The sequence below is a fragment of the Salvelinus namaycush genome, chromosome 35 (genome assembly GCF_016432855.1).
Source record: "Salvelinus namaycush isolate Seneca chromosome 35, SaNama_1.0, whole genome shotgun sequence".
In the NCBI taxonomy this organism is placed as follows: domain Eukaryota; kingdom Metazoa; phylum Chordata; class Actinopteri; order Salmoniformes; family Salmonidae; genus Salvelinus; species Salvelinus namaycush.
Genome location: NC_052341.1, coordinates 1,137,321 through 1,145,447, shown reverse-complemented (window position 1 = coordinate 1,145,447; position 8,127 = coordinate 1,137,321).

The window sequence follows — 8,127 nt, the reverse complement described above, 5'->3', positions numbered from 1 at the left end:
TAGAACACTGTGGTAGTCTATATAACGGTAGAATACTGTGGTAGTCTATATAACGGTAGAATACTGTGGTAGTCTATATAACGGTAGAATACTGTGGTAGTCTGTATAAAGGTAGAATAATGTGGTAGTCTGTATAAAGGTAGAACACTGTGGTAGTCTATATAAAGGTATAATACTGTGGTAGTCTATATAACGGTAGAATACTGTGGTAGTCTGTATAAAGGTATAATACTGTGGTAGTCTATATAACGGTAGAATACTGTGGTAGTCTGTATAAAGGTAGAACACTGTGGTAGTCTATATAAAGGTATAATACTGTGGTAGTCTATATAACGGTAGAATACTGTGGTAGTCTGTATAAAGGTAGAACACTGTGGTAGTCTGTATAAAGGTAGAATAATGTAGTAGTCTGTATAAAGGCAGAACACTGTAGTAGTCTGTATAAAGGTAGAATAATGTAGTAGACTATATAAAGGTAGAACACGGTGGTAGTCTATATAAAGGTAGAACACTGTGGTAGTCTTTATAAAGGTAGAATAATGTGGTAGTCTATATAAAGGAGGTGTGCGTACACAGTATACTGTATACGGATCAACTAATGATATGATGACAAAGCACCTCTCCCTCGTCTCAAACTGTTCCTGACAACAGTGCGAGATAAGAGTCTTTGTGTCCATCATATAAATGATTACAGTACAGAGGAGAGGGAATCTAGGACACCCATTAAACATGAGACAACCATGCATCTTCTGCTTCTGTCCCCGTCGATCACGCACACTCTCTACCATCCCCACTCCAAGTGTGTGCGATCTGTGTGTGTGTGTGCGTGTGCGCGTGCACGTGCAATCTCTCTGTGTGTGTGTGTGTGTGTGTGTGTGTGTGTGTGTGTGTGTGTGTGTGTGTGTGTGTGTGTGTGTGTGTGTGTGTGTGTGTGTGTGTGTGTGTGTGTGTGTGTGTGTGTGTGTGTGTGTGTGTGTGTGTGTGCTTGCTTCAGATTCCAGGAGACATCATTGATATAGACCTGAGATGTATATGAATTTGCCAAACATACTGTTACTGTGTTATTTTTAGTCTACTTTCTCTTTCCTGGGCTTAAACACAGTGGGATTTCTGACTGATTGCTCATCTAAATATTGCAAAAACACAGGCACCATCCCAAATTGCAACATATTCATGTATAGGGCACCTAACCACATAGGGCTCTGGTCTAAAGTAGTGCACTATATAGGGAATAGGGTGCCATAGGGCTCTGGTCTATAGTAGTGCACTATGTAGGGAATATGGTGCCATAGGGCTCTGGTCTAATGTAGTGCACTATATAGGGAATATGGTGCCATAGGGCTCTGGTCTAAAGTAGTGCACTATATAGGGAATAGGGTGCCATTTTGGAAGCATGACATGTTCTCGTCAAGAGAGGACCCAGTAGGCTCTGAGATGCAAAACGACATCTGGAAGACCCACATAAGTGTTTCCACGACACCGTGGCTTAGTAGTCTCTCTGAGTATGGCTTGTGTTGAAGACGAATAAAAGTGGCTATACGGTCTCGGAGTATGGCCTGTGTTGAAGAGGAATGATAGTCCTAATACACCCAGGGTATGAATAACCAACTACCCTGACGTCCTAGTCCTAATAGACCCAGGGTATGAATAACCAGCTACCCTGACATCCTAGTCCTAATAGACCCAGGGTATGAATAACCAACTACCCTGACATCCTAGTCCTAATAGACCCAGGGTATGAATAACCGACTACCCTGATATCCTAGTCCTGATAGACCCAGGGTATGAATAACCAACCACCCTGACATCCTAGTCCTAATAGCCCCAGGGTAGGAATAACCAACTACCCTGAGATCCTAGTCCTAATAGACCCAGGGTATGAATAACCAACTACCCTGACATCCTAGTCCTAATACACCCAGGGTATGAATAACTACCTACACTGACGTCCTAGTCCTAATAGACCCAGGGTATGAATAACCAACTACCCTGACATCCTAGTCCTAATAGACCCAGCGTATGAATAACCAACTACCCTGACATCCTAGTCCTAATAGACCCAGGGTATGAATAACCAACTACCCTGCCGTCCTAGTCCTAATAGACTCAGGGTATGAATAACCTACTACCCTGACGTCCTAGTCCTAATAGACCCAGGGTATGAATAAATAACTACCCTGACATCCTAGTCCTAATAGACCCAGGGTATGAATTAACCAACTACCCTGACATCCTAGTCCTAATAGACCAGGGTATGAATAACCAACTACCCTGACGTCCTAGTCCTAATATACCCAGGGTATGAATAACCAACTACCCTGACCTCCTAGTCCTAATAGTCCCAGGGTATGAATAACCAACTACCCTGACGTCCTAGTCCTAATAGACCCATGGTATGAATAACCAACTACCCTGACATCCTAGTCCTAATAACACCAGGGTATGAATTACCAACTACCCTGACCTCCTAGTCCTAATAGACCCAGGGTATGAATAACCAACTACCCTGACATCATAGTCCTAATAGACTCAGGGTATGAATAACCAATTACCCTGACATCAAAGTCCTAATAAACCCAGGGTATGAATAACCAACTACCCTGACATCCTAATCCTAATAGACCCAGGGTATGAATAACCAACTACCCTGACATCCTAGTCCTAATATACCCAGGGTATGAATTTACAACTACCCTGACTTCCTAGTCCTAATAGGCCCAGGGTATGAATTACCAACTACCCTGACCTCCTAGTCCTAATAGACCCAGGGTATGAATAACCAATTACCCTGACGTCCTAGTCCTAATAGACCCAGGGTATGAATAACCAACTACCCTGACGTCCTAGTCCTAATAGTACCAGGTTATGAATTACCAATTACCCTGACCTCCTAGTCCTAATAGACCCAGGGTATGAATAACCAACTACCCTGACATCCTAGTCCTAATAAGCCCAGGGTATGAATAACCAAATACCCTGACATCATAGTCCTAATAAACCCAGGGTATGAATAACCAACTACCCTGACATCCTAGTCCTAATAGACCCAGGGTATGAATAACCAACTACCCTGACATCCTAGTCCTAATAGACCCAGGGTATAATCAACTACCCTGACGTCCTAGTCCTAATAGACCCAGCGTATGAATAACCAACTACCCTGACGTTCTTGTCCTAATAGACCCAGGGTATGAATAACCAACTACCCTGCCGTCCTAGTCCTAATAGACTCAGGGTATGAATAACCTACTACCCTGACGTCCTAGTCCTAATAGACCCAGGGTATGAATAACCAACTACCCTGACGTCCTAGTCCTAATAGCACCAGGGTATGAATTACCAACTACCCTGACCTCCTAGTCCTAATAGACCCAGGGTATGAATAACCAACTACCCTGACGTCCTAGTCCTAATAGACCCAGGGTATGAATAACGAACTACCCTGATGTCCTAGTCCTAATAAACCCAGGGTATGAATTACCAACTACCCTGACATCCTAGTCCTAATAGACCCAGGGTAGAATTAACCAACTACCCTGACTTCCTAGTCCTAATAGACCCAGGGTAGAATTAACCAACTACCCTGACATCCTAGTCCTAATAGACCCAGGGTATGAATAACCAACTACCCTGATGTCCTAGTCCTAATAGAACCAGGGTATGAATTACCAACTACCCTGACATCCTAGTCCTAATAGCATCAGGGTATGAATTACCAACATCCCTGACATCCTGGTCCTAATACACCCAGGGTATGAATAACCAACTACCCTGACATCCTAGTCCTAATAGACTCAGGGTATGAATTACCAACTACCCTGACATCCTAGTCCTAATAGCACCAGGGTATGAATTACCAACTACCCTGACGTCCTAGTCCTAATAGCACCAGGGTATGAATTACCAACTACCCTGACATCCTAGTCCTAATAGCACCAGGGTATGAATAACCAACTACCCTGATGTCCTAGTCCTAATAAACCCAGGGTATGAATTACCAACTACCCTGACATCCTAGTCCTAATAGACCCAGGGTAGAATTAACCAACTACCCTGACATCCTAGTCCTAATAGACCCAGGGTAGAATTAAACAACTACCCTGACATCCTAGTCCTAATAGACCCAGGGTATGAATTACCAACTACCCTGATGTCCTAGTCCTAATAAACCCAGGGTATGAATTACCAACTACCCTGACATCCTAGTCCTAATAGACCCAGGGTATGAATTACCAACTACCCTGACATCCTAGTCCTAAGAGTGTATAAAATGTACCTGTTTGATGTATATCAAATGTAATTTTCTTTCTTCCTAAAACCTTGCTGCCACCTGCATACCAACCAGATGGAAAGCATTGAAACACACCGAGAATCTCACAGCCGATAGACAACTAATAGGTGCGTATCAGAGTCGGAGGCCGTTCCTTCTCTTGCTAGAACAAAAGAGGTATCTGCTGTGAGCGGACCCAGTAGCAGCGACCCTAACGATTCTACTTGTAGAATTGCAATGCTCGTCAGTGGCATTGACTTTGACTTTGAGCCAATCAGAGAGCACGACCACCCACTTGGGGGAGCCAACAAAAAAATGGAAAAAGTGGGCATTTTCTCTGTACATCCACAGATAGACAAGTTACAATTCATATGCAATGTAGGCTATGGGATGGTAGCTAGCTAAGTACACAGACGCAATTCACACAACACTAAATACTACCTCCAAGCTAGCTAACCACTGTAGCTAGTATTGACATTATAATTAAATTAAAAAGGATTAGCTTCCATGAAACAACTGCCTGTGTTAACTGCATAGTTAGTGCAGTGTCCTTAGCTAGCTAGCTGTGTTGTGCTAGCCAGAGAATACGCTGACGTTAGCTAGCTAGCTAAACATGGCTATAGGCTGGCACTGGCAGTACGGGATTATGGACAGTGAATTAAATGATTTCTTCATCATGTTGCTAGGTATTTATCTATCTGTGGTAGTTATCTATCTGTGGTAGTTATCTAGCTGTCAGGGGTGTGTGCGGAGAATATTTGGAGTCAAACGCAGGACACAGGTGTTGAGCGAAACCACCGAGTTTTACTCAAAATAAATGCACAATTCCACAAATGGAAAATAAACAGATACGTACACGTATCAAATACAACACCTAACGCACAAACAATCACGGACAAACAGAAATGAAAGCCAGAGGGTTAAATAGGGAACATGATGGGGGAATTGAAACCAGGTGTGTATAATACAGACAAAACAAAACGAAACTGAAAAATGGATCGATGGTGACTAGAAAGCCGGTGACGTCGACCGCCGAACACCACCCGAACAAGGAGAAGGGCCGACTTCGGCGGAAGTCGTGACAGTACCCCTCCCCTGACGCGCGGCTCCAGCAGCGCGACGACACCGGCCTCGGGGACGACCCGGAGGGCGAGGTGCAGGGCGATCCGGGTGGAGACGGTGAAACTCTTGTAACATGGATGGATCTAGAATGTCCTCCACCGGTACCCAGCATCTCTCCTCCGGACCGTACCCCTCCCACTCCACGAGGTACTGAAGGCCCCTCGCCCGACGTCTAGAATCCATGATGGCCCTTACGGTATACGCCGGGACCCCCTCGATGTCAAGAGGGGGCGGAGGGACCTCCCGCACCTCAGACTGCTGGAGCGGACCAGCCACCACCGGCCTGAGGAGAGACACATGGAACGAGGGATTAATACGGTAATCAGGGGGGAGTTGTAACCTATAACAAACCTCGTTCAGTCTCCTCAGGACTTTAAATGGCCCCACAAACCGCGGACCCAGCTTCCGGCAGGGCAGGTGAAGGGGTAGGTTTCGGGTCGAGAGCCAGACCCGATCCCATGGTGCATACACCGGGGCCTCACTGCGGTGGCGGTCGGCACTCGCCTTTTGTCTCCTGATGGCCCGTTGTAACCGCACATGGGCAGCGTTCCAAGTCTCCTCTGTGTGCCGAAACCATTCATCCACCGCAGGAGCCTCAATCTGGCTCTGATGCCATGGTGCCAGGACCGGCTGGTAACCTAGCACACACTGAAACGGTGATAGGTTGGTAGAGGAGTGGCGGAGGGAGTTTTGGGCCATCTCCGCCCAGGGGATGTAAGCTGCCCACTCCCCCGGTCGGTCCTGGCAATAGGACCTCAGAAACCTACCCACATCCTGGTTTACTCTTTCCACCTGCCCGTTACTCTCGGGGTGGAAACCTGAGGTAAGGCTGACCGAGATCCCCAGGCGTTCCATAAACGCCCTCCAGACTCTAGATGTAAATTGGGGACCCCGATCAGAAACTATATCCTCAGGCACCCCGTAGTGCCGGAATACATGGGTGAACAGAGCCTCCGCAGTTTGTAGAGCCGTAGGGAGACCGGGCAAAGGAAGGAGACGGCAGGACTTAGAAAACCGATCCACAACGACCAGGATCGTGGTGTTACCCCGCGACGGGGGAAGATCCGTCACGAAATCCACCGATAGGTGTGACCATGGTCGCTGTGGAACGGGAAGGGGTTGTAATTTCCCTCTGGGCAGATGTCTAGGTGCCTTGCACTGTGCACATACCGAACAGGAGGAAACATAAACCCGCACGTCCTTAGCTAAAGTGGGCCACCAGTACTTCCCAGAAAGGCAGCGCACCGTCCGACCGATACCAGGATGACCAGAGGAGGGTGACGTATGAGCCCAACAGATCAAACGATCGCGGACATCAAACGGAACGTACATACGCCCAGCTGGACAGTCAGGTGGAATGGGCTCTGAACGTGACGCCCGTTCGATGTCCGCGTCCACCTCCCATACCACCGGTGCCACCAGGCGAGAGGCTGGAATGATGGGAGTGGGATCTGAGGACCTCTCCTCTGTATCATACAGCCGGGACAGTGCGTCTGCCTTAACGTTCTGGGAACCTGGTTTGTAGGAAAGGGTGAAATCAAAACGGGTGAAAAACATGGCCCACCTTGCCTGGCGAGGGTTCATTCTCCTCGCCGCCCGGATGTACTCCAGATTGCGGTGGTCAGTCCAAATGAGAAAAGGGTGTCTTGCCCCCTCAAGCCAATGTCTCCACGCTTTCAGAGCCATGACAACAGCCAGCAACTCCCGGTCCCCCACATCATAGTTTCACTCCGCCGGGCTGAGCTTCTTCGAAAAGAATGCACAGGGGCGGAGTTTTAGTGGCGTACCCGAGCGCTGAGACAGCACAGCCCCTATCCCCGCCTCGGACGCGTCCACCTCAACTATGAATGCTAAGGAAGGATCAGGATGAGCCAGCACGGGGGCTGAGATAAACAGAGCCTACAGGTGACCAAACGCCCTGTCCGCTCCAGCTGTCCACTGCAGTCGCACCGGTCCTCCCTTCAGCAGTGAGGTAATGGGAGCCGCTACCTGACCAAAACCCCGGATAAATCTCCGGTAGTAGTTGGCAAACCCTAAAAACCGCTGCACTTCCTTTACCGTGGTTGGAGTCGGCCAATTACGCACGGCTGAAATGCGGTCATTCTCCATCTCTACCCCTGACGCTGAAAAGCGGTACCCTAGGAAGGAGATGGACTGTTGGAAGAACAGACATTTCTCAGCCTTGACGTACAGGTCATGCTCCAACAGTCGACCAAGCACCCTGCGCACTAGGGACACATGCTCGGCGCGTGTAGCGGAATATATTAGAATGTCATCTATATACACCACTACACCCTGACCGTGCAGGTCCCTAAAGATCTCATCCACAAAGGATTGGAAGACTGATGGAGCATTCATTAACCCGTACGGCATGACGAGGTACTCATAATGCCCAGAAGTGGTGCTAAATGCTGTCTTCCACTCATCTCCCCCCTTGATACGCACCAGGTTGTAAGCGCTCCTGAGGTCCAATTTTGTGAAGAAGCGCGCCCCGTGTAATGACTCGGTCATACTCGCTATAAGTGGTAGCGGGTAACTGTATTTTACCGTGATCTTATTTAATCCGCGATAATCAATACACGGGCGCAAACCTCCATCCTTCTTCTTCACAAAAAAGAAACTCGAGGAGACAGGTGAGATGGAAGGCCGAATGTATCCCTGTCCCAGAGATTCGGTGACATATGTCTCCATAGCCACCGTCTCCTCCTGTGACAGGGGATACACGTGACTCCTGG